The sequence below is a fragment of the Lutra lutra genome, chromosome 11 (assembly GCF_902655055.1).
Source record: "Lutra lutra chromosome 11, mLutLut1.2, whole genome shotgun sequence".
Taxonomy (NCBI): Eukaryota; Metazoa; Chordata; class Mammalia; order Carnivora; family Mustelidae; genus Lutra; species Lutra lutra.
This window is the reverse complement of record NC_062288.1, coordinates 33,278,450-33,292,492: the sequence shown is the minus strand read 5'-3', so window position 1 is coordinate 33,292,492 and position 14,043 is coordinate 33,278,450. Positions and strand designations below refer to the sequence as shown.

Here is a 14,043-nt window from a genome sequence, read left to right as displayed (position 1 = left end):
ATGTAACTTCATGACTGGAGCTCAAATTCTGTCCTTTTGGGCTTGTTTTCCTAGGAAACCCTTGGGAAATTGATTTGAAATACTGAATGGGAATTCAGTGAATAGACGCTAAAAATTTACGACGGACAAATAAGATGTGACCTAGCCCAAAGAACAAAATGAAAGGTTCGTGCAGTAGGGTCAGTAGCTCTGACTTCAATTTCAGCTCAGTGGTAACCTTCTAATACCTTCTTCCACTGAGTGACAGGATAAGAAGCCAAAAGCAGAAAATCAGCCTAGGTCTCCCAAGCAGAAAGTCAGAAGTTTCCAAAGAAGCCCTGGAAGTGACTCAAAAAGGCAACATAATTCTCATAGGCATCTGTCGACTTGATTGTTTATGGCTAGCTTGTTCCTTTTTTTAAGGCAGAAAGAGGAAAACAGAGAGAAACTCGAAACTTCTTTAAACAGAGTTACTCATCAGAGAATAGAAAAGATCGAAGAGTTCACATAAGGGACATTTCAAGAGATGTAGTCAATACCTCATTTACTCAATTCTTCCAGGTATTACCTATCCGACACGATGGTCTATGGTATGTGATTATTAAAAGTTCTATTCACAAAACTCTTAAAACCGCCTGCATTTCAATGGCAGAAATTTTCTTAGGAAAATCAGAGTCTTTTGATTTCTTTGGAGAAAATACTGATTTAATTTTCACATTAGTGTTTATTTTATTCAGCAGACTACTGACATTAATATTTTAAAATAGATCACATTGTTTTGGAATTGCTTCAGTAATATAATCTACATTTTTCTTTGTTTATAGGAGAGAAAGTTAAAAGTAAAATACAAATAAGATTGAATTTTACAGGAGAATGAACAACTTTCCTATTTCTGTTCTCTTTTTTGTCATATACTCTTATTGGCTGTATGTTAGAAGCATCTGGAAGCCACACTGTACTTTGTTATACATACACACTGGGAACACTTCTATTAGCAGCTAATATGATTGAATAATAATCAGTAACAATAGCTAACATTTGCTGGAAAAGTAGTATATATGAGGTGCCCTATTAAGTGTTTCAAAAGAAGTTACTTAACCATTTATCACAATCCTAAGATATAGGTCTTTTTCCCCCAAGTTTTAGTTTAAATTCCAGTTAGTGAGCATACAGTGTAAGATTAGTTTCAGGTGTGGAATTTAGTGATTCATCTCTTACACACAAAACCTAGCGCTCAGCACAAGGGCCTTCCCTAATCCTCAACACCCATTTGAACCATGCCCCCACCCACCCCCACTCCAGCAACCTTCACTTTGCTCTCTCTAGTTAAAGATGTAGATCTTATATCAGGTGCAGCCAGGAAAATTAAAATTAACAGAGATTAAATAATTTGTGCAAGATTACAGGCATCAAAGGTAGCAGGGTTGGACTATGCATCTATGTTAGCTTGACTGCCGAGCATGTCCTCTCTACTCTACATTTCCTCTGGTTGTATGTATGTAAAATTATATAATAATCACTACTGTATTCAAGAAGTTGAAAAGTAAAGTTATTTAATTCAGTATAACTAAAATTTTGACATTTCCTCCCTTAGTATTAGCACTTTTTATATCATCTGCTAGTACTTGCTAATAGGAAAACAAACATAGGTGCAAGATAAAGGATGGGATCCTTGTCATCATCCCATTGACAATGAAACTGTTAGGAATCTGGGCTTTGCTCTCCAATATGTGGGTTAGAAATTCAAATGATGGTTGATCAGTGGTTGGAAACATACATACATACGGCATTCCTTTAATTTGAATTTTTTTTTTTTTTTTCAGGGCCGCACGGAGAACCACTTTGTGGTCATTTTTTTTTTCAATTCTTTTCATGTATAAACAATTTAATTATACTATTTATATTTAACACTTTTAACTTAATTTATAGAGTTCATTTTATCTTCTTTCAACTGAGCTCCAGAATGCACAATGGGAAATGTCTCTCTCCGTTAGAGTTACCTTGATTATTCTGGTTTCCTTAATTCCAAAAATATGCAGAATTATTTCGGAAATATTTCAAGGTGTACCATTTTGAGGATGGTCTATTTATATGGCAAACTTTAGGAAGAAAAACTGTCAATGTCTGCATGGCTTTACTTTATATCTAGGAGTCTACAGGACATCTATAGGGAAACTACCTCCAGCTTAGCATTCACACCTCTTGTTGCATTTTAAATGTATTGCAATTTAGATGCCTCCTAATTTCAACACAAGCACTCTTAGAAGTACTTGACTGGCAGTTTCTATTGCCAAGTTCATTATCCCCACATTTAGATTAATGTCACATCCTAATAAGTTTGTAAGTAATTCTGTAGTTTTATGGCTACATTATTGCCTCCTACAAAATGGGCTTACATTATAAGATCTTCTTTCTGTCTCATTACTGATAAATGTTCATTGATTTTCTTCATCATCTTTTGAGTATGTTTAAATTTACCAAAAAAGTGGATCCCATCAATATCCCTGACCACGTACTGATGTTTACAGATGTTCCATGGTAATAATGTTTCTAGGGGATGATAGTTTAATGCTTCCCTGTTGGAGGATAATGAGTTTAAACATCATCTGGAAGCTCAATGATCTCTTTATTTGGAGACTGATTCCGAGTATGCTGAAGATCCTAGTTCATTCTCATTTCATGCCAAAAACTTTCTGAGTAGTAAATGCAGCACAGAATTCAGGAAGTTAATGGAAAATATGTCTAATTTTTGTGACTTTAAATTTAAAGGTGAAGGAACAGATTTTATTTCTTTGAATTCCTTAAGCTTCACAGAACTGAAAATGAGAAAAAAAAAAAGAGGATTTATTCTCTGAGTTAGTGCACTGATCCCAAATCAGTTATAATGAGTGTCTCTAAACAATCTAGGAAGGAAACACATTGTATTCATCATTTCTGCTCACTAATATAGAGCATAGGGTCTGGTCCACAGTAGGAAATAAGTATACCTTTGTGGAATTAATCAGTTAATATATTAAGTTGACTTTATGATTTTATTTATGATTATAATCAGTTTGTAGGGTATAAACCACTTTTTAAATCAAAACCTGATGGTTTTAAAGGCTGAATAATACTACAATTAGAAAAACCAAAGAATTGGTTGTATGTGCCTACCTTACTCCATACTGGACACACCATATGTGTAAAATAAATACTCAATGTATGAATGCATTAGTGAAGTCATCAAAGCAAATATAACTCAGTGCTTAAACTATCACACTTTTTGGTCAAAATATCACATCTTTATTGTTTAAATGATTCTTATCAAGGAATAACCATAGTTTCACTCCTGAATCCTGAAAGATATTCATTTATTACATATGAATACTAGCTCTTTTTTGTTTTTTTCAGTTCTCTGTGAAACATTGTTCTTTGGTGGCATTTTTGAAATATGAAATATTTAATCATGTAAAATTTGGTCTGATTTTTTGAAGGTCTATTGTCGTTTTAGATTTCAGAGTCTTCTTGAAAAATAAAATGTAAGGCTGATAGCAGCCTAAAAAAAGAATTAGTTCTTTTTTAGAACAATAGAATAGCAAACACCCTACTAGATATTATTCACTTTGATCTATTCATTATTTAAAAAGAAAAGAATGCATATTAGCCCAGATCCTAAAGCTTACCACTATTTGTATGACATTTTTTCCACAAAATAAAATGACATGCATTTATTCATGGAAAATACGGAAAAACATAAAGACAAAATTAAGTTCATGTGACATCTCTGAATCAAAACAAAGTTTTTGTGTTTCTGTAAACTAATTCAAATGCATTATCCCTGCTCTTGGGAAACTGTGAAGTTTTCATAAACCCTACTAAGACTTTAGGAAGATAATTATCTATAGTTTTTTTTTCATTCACCAGGAGTAATTACAAATAGATATTCTTCAGACAAGAGGATGAGTTGAATAGACTGTGTCTATCTGTTATTAGAGAGACTTTCTACATGGTATGACTTCTATACTTGAATTAATTTAAGGCAACTGCTACCAGCTCGTATTAGAATAATGGAAAGAAATGACATGAATTCACTGGGTTAAAATTTATAGGAAAAAATTGCTCTTGCAAATCTCTCAAAAATTATTTTGATACTAAAATCTCTGATTTCAACACCAAAGGAAAACTTCATTCTCATAAAGATAACTATTATTTAAAAAGAAAAAGAAAGGAAGGAAGAGAGGAAGAAGGAAGGAATAAAGGAAGAAAAGAAATAAAAACCAAGAAACTAACAAGTGATAGTGAGAATGTGGAGAAACTGGAGCCCTCATGCATTCCACAAATAAGTTCAAAGCTCATATATTTTAGACAATTTTTCAAAGTGAAAAATAATTCTAAAACAAAAATGCACTTAATATTTCTCAGTTGTATTTTTACTGTGATATGATCAATTAAAAAATTAAACCAAATGAGAGCTTCATATTGTTAATTTATGCAAGTTTTAAATGCATTTAGAACATATATAACACTGATCAGTGATCAGTTTATCACTGATTTTTTTTATTTTCCTTTGTGGTAAACACATCTGAGCTAGGGAGGGGCCCATTCACATTTCCTGTCAGACAAAAAAAAGTAGAAAGATATAGATAGGAGATACATGATACCTTTTCTCATAACTAAAATATACATATATATTATACACGTATTTAGAGAGAGAGAGAGGAGGGGCAGAGGGAGAGGGACAGAGAGAATCTTAAGAAAGACCCCATGCTCAGTATGAAGCCTGACATGGCTCAATCTCATGACCCTGAGATCATGACCTGAGCTGAAACCAAGAGTGGGAGGTATAACCAACTGAGCCACACAGGCACCCCCAGTGAAATAACTGAGCCATCCAGATGCCCCCACAAAAATATATTTTAAAATATCAAGTTTGGTAATGAGAGTAAAATGGCAATGAACTAATAAAAAACCTTTATCTTAAGGCCATCTCTCTGTGTATCAGATGGAGTACATGTTTTGTGGGATGTATCAAAAAGATGTAATAATATCTACATATCTAATGATTTGTATATTTAAAGAATTTACAACTAACAAAGACTTCAATGATATGAGTTCTGATAGGAAAGAGCTAGATGAGCTAAAGCAAATGTTAATTATAAGGTTTTAAACTTAAATCAAATCAAACTCTGATAAAGACAGAAGAAAATTTAACTCTCAAGAGATGCTGAGGGGGAGTACAGGAACAGACTAGCTGAGTGCTCACTTAGAGAAAAAGCACTTGCACAAGCACCTTTATGCAATATTTGGACAAAATCCAAGATCAGTAAATACCTCAGCTACTTTCTTGGCTTATATATGGCTCCACATCTCACATAAATATACACCAGAATGCCCAACTTTCTCAGACTTTTCAAGTCGGAAAAAGTACCTTGTAGATTAACACATGCAGATATTTATTGGAGGTCAGGCATGAAAAAGAATGATGATAAATACTTTAATTTGGCCCTATTTATTTATTAGACTTTATTTTATTTTTTCAGTGTTCCAAGATTCATTGTTTATGCATCACACCCAGTGCTTATTTTTTTTTTTTTTAAGATTTTATTGATTTATGGGAGACAGTGAGTGAGCACAAGCAGGGGGAGCGGCAGGCAGAGGAAGAGGGAGGGCTCCATTGCAGGACCCTGGGATCAGGACCTGAGATGAAGGCAGATGCTTAACTGACTGAGCCACTCAGGTGTCTGGGTCCTTATTTACTTTAGAATAGTTTGTTAATTAGCAGTTATAATCAGTGTTTCCTAATCACTCTGTGACTGAAAACAAGGGTTCATGTTGAATGATTTAACAGACCATAAATGCAGGATTTATTCTTCAAATGTCATTTCCTAAAATTGAAATACGTATTTAAAGAAATAAGGTCAAGGTAATGAAACTCTTCGAAAATAACAGATCTCGGGGCGCCTGGGTGACTCAGCCTCTTAAGTGTCTGACTTCATTTTGGCTGAGGTCATGATCTCAGGGTCCTGAGACCGAAACTTGTGTAAGGCTCCGTATTGAGCATGGAGTCTGATTAAATTCTCCCTCTCCCTCTGCCCCCACCCTTGCCCCACACCCCCACTTGTGCGCTCTCTATCTCTCTATAAAAAAATTAAATAAAAACTCAAAAAATATATAACAAATCTTAATCATTGGCCAGAGATCTGTATCCATAAAGAAGGCCATTATCAGTAGTTAAAAAATGTATTTTCCTCCATGAGTGAATTAACAGGAAGATAGGATGTTTAGCAACACACAATGAAGAGCAACAAAATGTGGGATATTACATGTGGGAGTAAAAAAACCAAACATACTGAGCTAAGTTGCTCTATGCAACCTTACCCAAAATGATCATCAAGGAAGACAAGCATTAGAATCTTCCAGAACTATACTCTGGCTTGAGTGATTTCTAAATCTATACACCTAAGGCGAGACAGGGAGTTGGAGGATTATGGGAAAGGTGTGCAGAGAAGCAGTTAGATCACACTCTGTCATTGCGCAGTAGTGGTAGGTACTCTATTGAGCAGCATGCCTAAAAAGTTAGGGGGCTCCGTTGCAATTTCCTCTGAAATACTAAGGAAGTGATCGATCTTTATTTGTCATTTCTGGCTGCAGAGATCATGCTCTGGTGAGCACGTCCATTTGTCATTAAGGTTGGCCTGAGATGGCGAAGAGCAACAAGGGCAGCGACAAGGGCGGCTCTATTTCCACTATGTCATACACTTGCCTAGAAGCTGCACATTTCTTACAGTTTCCCTTAAAAATTTCATCTTTCCCATCAAAAACTTTCAAATAAATATGTGATGAGTTATTCTAATGGATAAAGTCCATAAAAGCTATTCTGATTCTAGTTGCATTACTTAGGTTCAAACAAGTCCAGAGGGCTCCTAAAATAGGTAATGAAATCTGCTAAAGGGTATTTTGCTTGCTTGTTTTCTGGGGGGCTTCAGTGGTCTTTTTTCCCCTGAGGTTGAGTGACTAATTTCATGAGAAAATCAGCCCATTCCCGAGACAATCCTTTCCATGGAAATGAGTAATCCACTTTCATATAATGATAAGCCACATCAATTCCCTGTGACTTAGGTCCTTCTACAAAAATTGAAGAAAATGATGCTTTTTGCATATTTCTCAGAGGTACTCCAGGTAGTAATGAGATAGTGTCTTTAGAGCACTAGGAATTCCCTGAGGAGATGTACAATACAAACTCAAATTACCACTCCATTATGATTTATCTTTGCTTTATATAAACTGTTTACTGTTAGCAGCGTTTTCCTTGTAGAAACCTTTTATATTGCTGAAGTGCATTAGCCATGATGTTTATTTCTACTCCTTGCTCGTAAAGGGTCTGAGGCTACAAAACAGAGAACTCTCAACTGCATTAGGAGCAACTCTTGTCTTCCCGGACTAATTTGTCCTTCCTTAAATGACATCTCTACGGCAAGCAGCTTAGAAAATGTGAGCAAGAGCTCCCAAGGGACAAGTGAAATGCAACCCAGTAACAAGAAAGCTAATTTCCAATCTCATGAAGGGACTGGAAGATGGGCCCAGCTATCATTGCAAAACACACGGAGACAAAGAGACTCTCTTAACCCTGGCCTTACATACAAGGAACCAAGGTCCTTTTTTGCACCCTCTCTCCAAGCCAGCCCTCCAGAAGCTACCATTCTCCTAGTCATTTGGGCTCCATCATCAAGAGTCAAAATTACTGTCTCTCACTTTCAGGGCCCAGGATAAAGTCTTTTCCTTTTTTTTTTTTTTTTTTTTTTTTTTTTCCTTTTTTCCTTCTCAGGTCTCAGGGCTGCCATCCTAAGAGTTTATTTACCTCACCTTTCCTAGAGTACTTCAGCTGCCACCAGCTACCACCAGGCTGATTTTCCTGAATCTGAACTCTTTTCTACTTTCAACCCATCTAGTAAACTTGTGTCTGACTCCCGCCTCAATCTCAGGATCCTCTATCATTTATAAGTTCAAGCATCATAATGCAGAAGTTTCAAACATGGGAGTGATGGCCAAAAGATGGCTCTTCCAACTCTTGGCTTTTCTTTAATAGCTGCAGAATGCTCGAGAAAATTGCTTCTTTAATTCTTAGCTGCCTCAGTTGTAAAGTGAGAGGAAATAATACTTCTGTCTCCCTCTCTCCAAGAGCTGGTTGTTAGGAATAAGAAAACAATGTAGGCCAAGTGTAGAGGACGGTGTCCATCACTCCATCTGTAACAAGCGGTAGTTGCTGTTGTTGTATAATCTGGCTTCATTCTATGCATGAAAATCACATCCTTTAACAGTGTACAACGACCTAATAATAGTAATAGTAGCTAACATTTGTTGAATACCTCCTAGGTATTGGGTCCTAGTAGAAGAGCTTTAAATATGTAAATTCATTAATTCTCAAAATATCTTCACATAAATACAAGAGTTACTTCCATTTTACTGATGATGGGAGTGAGGCACAGAAGGATCACATCATACTTAGGTTACACCAGTTAAATTGGGGAGCTGGGACTCCATTCTAGTAAATCTGGCTCCACTACACTGGTTCCCTAATCCAATCTCTTGGCCATTCCCTCCCTTGAACCTGTGGGCTGCTGTTTCTCTTTCTTGAAATTTCTTCCCTTTCAACCTCTAGATTCCCATACTTATGGATTTTTCAAGCCCCACTTTAAGTTCTCCCCTTTCTAAAAACCCCTGCAAGTTCTCACTGCATTTAGTTTTTTTCCTGCACTTTAATAATCCTGAGTTATATAACATGGTACTTAATTATAAACTGCATCATATTATTTTTAAAAATTTTATCATGCATGTTATTTTTTTTCTTAGTACCTTCTATTACCTCCCTCCTTTATCCTTCCTAGGCACAGTACAGTACTAAGTATATTTCACTATGTTCTCAATGAATATGTACCAATTGTTACATATCAAAATTATAGGCATAGTATCACCTTGTCTGTCTAGGGCTGTATTATGCATTTTATATATGCTATCTTGGTTGAAATTGCATGTAATTATTCACATACAAAATTCCTCAGTAAGTATTTAGTTATTAGTTAGTTGGGGGTCTTAGTTTCACCTTAATGTTATCAAGCTTGCATGGAAAGCAAGTTGAGTATCTCTCTGGATCCCCTATGCAAATCCAAACTCACACAGTTCCTGAGTCTTCCTCAGAAGAGTGAAGACCTGTGACAAGTAAAAACAATTTCTCTGAAGTCTGAGAATACCAAGCTTGATCTCCAGAATGCTTAGATAGGTCCATTTTTTTTTTTATTTAAGACATTTTGAGAACTTATAATTTTCTAAGAAGACAATTTCCTTCAAAGTCATACATAAGTAGAGCTCTTACCACCAGGCAATTTCCTCTGACATTTTCTTAAAAATTTCCCATCTTTTCCCCTTCATCAGATGACGACTCCTTGCAGCTTTTGGTGGTGTGCTGGGTGCTTCCTTCCCCCTCCTCTGTGATTACAGACTCAAACATGGCCAGGCAGTTATGAAGTCCACCCTTTAATCAACATTTGTCCGTGTGAAGCATAATTGGTCTTTTCATCTTACTAGTGATGACGAGCTGCCTATGCAGGCTGGCAATATTTTATTACTTCTCAGTAATATCTGCCTTCTAAAACTGAAATAATTGAATATTTGGACCATTTTGTCAGCCTTTCTGATTTTCAAATAAATTGTGCTAAGTATAAATCCATGTTTACTGAGAGACCTCCCACAGTGTTGAAGATATTATGATTATCTTTTAAATTAGAACAAAGCAGACTTACATATTGGGCTTTTTAATCTAATTCTCTGTAAAAAGCGATGCATAAAGTCAATTTCAGTTCTATGTTCTCTCAAATCAAAGATCTTCACAGATAGGTGAACTTGCCTTTATCCTTTCTAAGGAGGGCAGACGTGATTCCAAAGCCATACCACTTCCGGTTTCTAGACCAAATTTGTAACAGTCCAAAGAAGGGGAACTTTATGAAATGTGTTCTTATGCTTCTATATAGAAAATATAAATGAGTCAGATTAAAAGCAGTTATGTAACAGTTCTTTAAAACTATAGGCTTTATCAGAGTTTATACTTGGGCTCATAAAAGGATTTTATAACGCTTAATCCCTCCTTTCTGAAAATACAGGAAACTGGCATAACAAATTTTTTTTCATTTTTTTCTCTACTAATAAAACACCCTATTTCCTAAGGGAAAAAACAAACTATTCATGAATGCTTTGGTGCCAAGCAGTGAGCTACACAGTTTTCACAGATATTAACTAATTTTACCTTAGATAGTTCTGGAGACATTTTAAGCCTGTTCCAAGGATTAGTGAAATAGGTGACTATCTTTCCCTGTGACATCACTGGAATCACAATTTTTAATATCATTTTTCCTCAGAGGGCCTTCAAAAATATATACATTTTCACTGTGAAACATCAGGTTCACTCAGCTGCTGTAGTTGTTGAACTAGGTCAGGGAAGCTCAGAAAGGGGCCTGTCTTCTCACTGTCCCATTCTACCTGCTCTATAGATGGAGATCTCCTGCCCACTCCCCCCAAACCGGGATGAAAATCTTCTCAGGTTTCTCAGTTTTTCCCATTACTCTGGGGAAATAAATATTCCTTTAGGATTTACTTAAAGAGAGAGAGAGAGAGAAAGAAGGAATCTGCTTCTTTGTTATTAAAAATGTTCAATGTTTAAAGTATTTCCCCCCGCCTCCCCAGTTTGGGCCAGTTCCAGTCTATAAACCTGTAGATGAAGATGCTTCTTTTCTGCGACTCATTTCACCTCCTTCCACCCTCACAGTGTTATCGCTGACTCTCAAGGTCAGACCTGGTAAAGAGAAGATTCATGAACAGCAAAGCCTGACACAGCTGGGGTAGTTAGAAGCTGCATCTGAGCATTCTTCATGGCAGGTGCCAAGTCTCTACTTCCTTCTCGGATACATTTGTGATTTTCTTAGAGATACTTTCTCTAAGTCTTCTGTATTATAATCCCCTTGATGCAGCCACTGCCTCCTCCAGCCTAGCTGCTTTGTTCCACCTGGACTGCCGCCTCCTCTCCTGAGGCACTTGTGTTCAGGTCATCCTCCTGGGACATGTCCCTTCGGAATGGTAGACAGGCCACAGCTTTCTAACACAAGTCCCTCAGGCTTCTCCCAGGATAAAGGGCCCTTCAGCTGCCTTTCCAGTGAGATGCAACCTCACTCTCTTTACTCTATGGGCAGGTACACCATTCCAGTATATCTTTTGCTTTTTGAGTTCTCTTGGTGACAATCAGATACCATGCCACCAGAACTGATTTTATAACATTTCAAGATATATGGTACCTAGTATATTTTATTTCTTAATACTTTGTTAATATATCAATAAATCAAAAATGTGAATTCCAAGATGCTTATGTTCTACTGAGTGAAAAGGAAATTTCCAGTTTCCAGTCCATTGTATATGCTTTTCACATTGCCAACGCTCACCGTAAGCCCTTTGTTATAATTGCTGGAGATACTAATGGAGAATCTCTGAGAATGCTCATTTTGAATAGGCTGAAAGTTGGTCTTGAAGTTGTAGCAGTTAAAGCTCCAGATTTTGGTGACAACAGGACCAGCTTAAACATGGCTATTGCTACTGGTGGTAGTGTTTGGAGAAGGATGACTGAATCTAAATCTTGGAGATGTTCAGCCTTATGACTTAAAAAAAAGTTGGAGAGGTCCTTGTGACTAAAGATGATGCCATGCTCTTAAAAGGAAAAGGAGACAAGGCTCAATCTTCATATTCAAGAAATCACTGAGCAGTTAGGCATCACAATTAGTGGATATGAAAAGGAGAAGTTGAATGACTATCTGGCATATCTCTGAGATGAAGTAGCTGTGGGGCAGCAGTTAGTGGGGCAGATGATTTGAATGAATGAAAAGAAAGGCAGAGTTGGAGATGCCCTCAGGGCTATGTGAGCTGCTGTTGAAGAAGGCATTTTTCTGGGAGGGAGTTGAGCCCTGCTTTGGTGCATTTCAGCCTTGGATTCAATGAATCCAGCTAATGAAGATCCAAAAAATTGGTATAGAAATTATTAAGAGAACACTCAAAATTCCTGCAGTGACCATTGCTAAGAATGCAGGTGTTGAAGGATCAGTGATAGTTGAAAAAAATTATGTCAAGGTCCTCAGAAGCTGGTAATGACACTATGCTTGGAGATTTTGTGAATATGGTGGAAAAAGGAATCAGTGATCCAACTAAGGCTGTCAGAACTGCTTTATTGGATGCTACTGGAGTGCCCTCTCTGTTAACTACTGCAGAAGTTGTAGCCACTAGAATTCCTAAAGAAGAGAAGGATCCTGGAACAGGTGGAATGGGGGTGGGGGGAAGGGAGGTGTTATAGGATGTAGCAGATTCTGATTTCTAGAAGAGTGTTTTACTATTATTAATGAACTATGAGAGGAAAGTCAAGGCAAAGTTTCTCAATAACTTCAGAGAAGCCAGCTGAAGGAAATGACTGAAAAGGCCAGCTGGTGTTTAAGAAAATCACTACAGCCATGCGGAGCCTAGGTGGCTCAGTCAGTTGAGCATCTGACTCTTGGTTTCAGCTCAGGTCGTGATTTGGGGGCTATGGAATTGAGCTTCATGTCCGGCTCCACTCTCCATGAGGAGTCTGCTTGAAATTCTCTTTCTCCCTCTCTCTCTGCCCCTCCCCATTGCTCATGGACACTGCCCCCCAAAATAAATAAATAAATATTTTTTTAAAAAAAGGGAAAGAAAATCACTGCTCTGTCACCAACCTGTTAAGTAACCATGAGGAAGTTAATCTCTCCTTACCTGCTATCCTAATCTGTGTAAGGGGGTACTAATAAGTACTAGTGTTTAACCTCACCAAATAATATGGGGGTTTAATAAATATAACTGTCTTATCACAGTTCCTAGCATATAATAAGCACTCAAAAAGTGTTAATTATCACTTACATAAGAGTCGGGCACCTACTCTATTATTCTCTGCCTTGGAGACCTCAAGGCCAACTGGAAAGAAATGTTTCTGATCTGTTTCTGAGAAGATACTGTTACATTTGTTTTCTTGAAGATAGCACATTTATTTTCATTCTTCCCCTGCTTCCCAGATGATTGTGGCAGTTTTTAATAAATGATAAATATGCAATAACAACATTAAAATAAGGATAAAGGCCATAGTGTCATGTATCTCAATAAGCTAGATAATTATAACAGCAATGTGAATCAGTGAAGTTTTCTAAAATTGAGTATTTATTTTAACTTCAGACATAACGGAAGTCATAATGATCAAAGAAAATACGATGCTCATCTAACAAAGTAATAGTACTTTGCTGAGTTACCTCAAGTTAAAGTTTTGAATATGTAGAAGAGTCTTTTTCTATAATGCTTCATGTATAAAGTAAGGAGCACTAAGGATAAAAATAATAGCCTTCAAAAAGTCTTTTTTGAGACTACTGTCTTGAATATATGTGGGGATTAATATTCTAATATTAATGAAACCAAGGGTTCTCAAACTTCAGCACATAAAAAAAATCAGCTAGAGATTAAATGCAGGTTCCTAGGTCTGCCCCTGGAAGTAGCCGGGGTACAGAGTGACCAAGAATCAGCTGTAGTTTCCTGCAAGGAGGGCTCAGACCACACCCAGAAACACTCAGACAAATGTGGGCAGAGTTTCTCTCGCTTGGCACCAACCACTTAAGAACCACAGATAAGACATGGTTATGAAGTTCTCATTTGAGTGCACCAGGCTCTCTTTGGAAGGATCAGATGCCATGTCTATAGGCTCTCCTGTTAGTTTCAGAATGAAATGGGAACTGTTTAGAGATGCATCAAATGCAAAGACAACAATTTAGTTATTTAGAATAGAAAATACAGATAATGAGAAAATATCTTCAATTACAAAATGCTAATGTCCATTAGAAAAATATAAACAAAGTACAGAAGAGAGGGAGTATTAATGTATTCCGCATGAGAGAAGGGATGGTCAATATACATATGAAAAGAAGTTTGACCTCATTATTAATAAAATAAATTCAGACTGAAATAAGGAAACATCACTTTTTATCTAACAGACTGGGAAAG

General features: G+C 36.7%; 1 pseudogene; it reads left to right on the top strand.

Annotated features, from left to right (window-relative positions):
• The first annotated feature begins 559 nt into the window (after positions 1 to 559).
• LOC125080484 (60 kDa heat shock protein, mitochondrial-like) lies at positions 560 to 12,340 on the top strand (annotated as a pseudogene).
• The last annotated feature ends 1,703 nt before the right edge of the window (positions 12,341 to 14,043 follow it).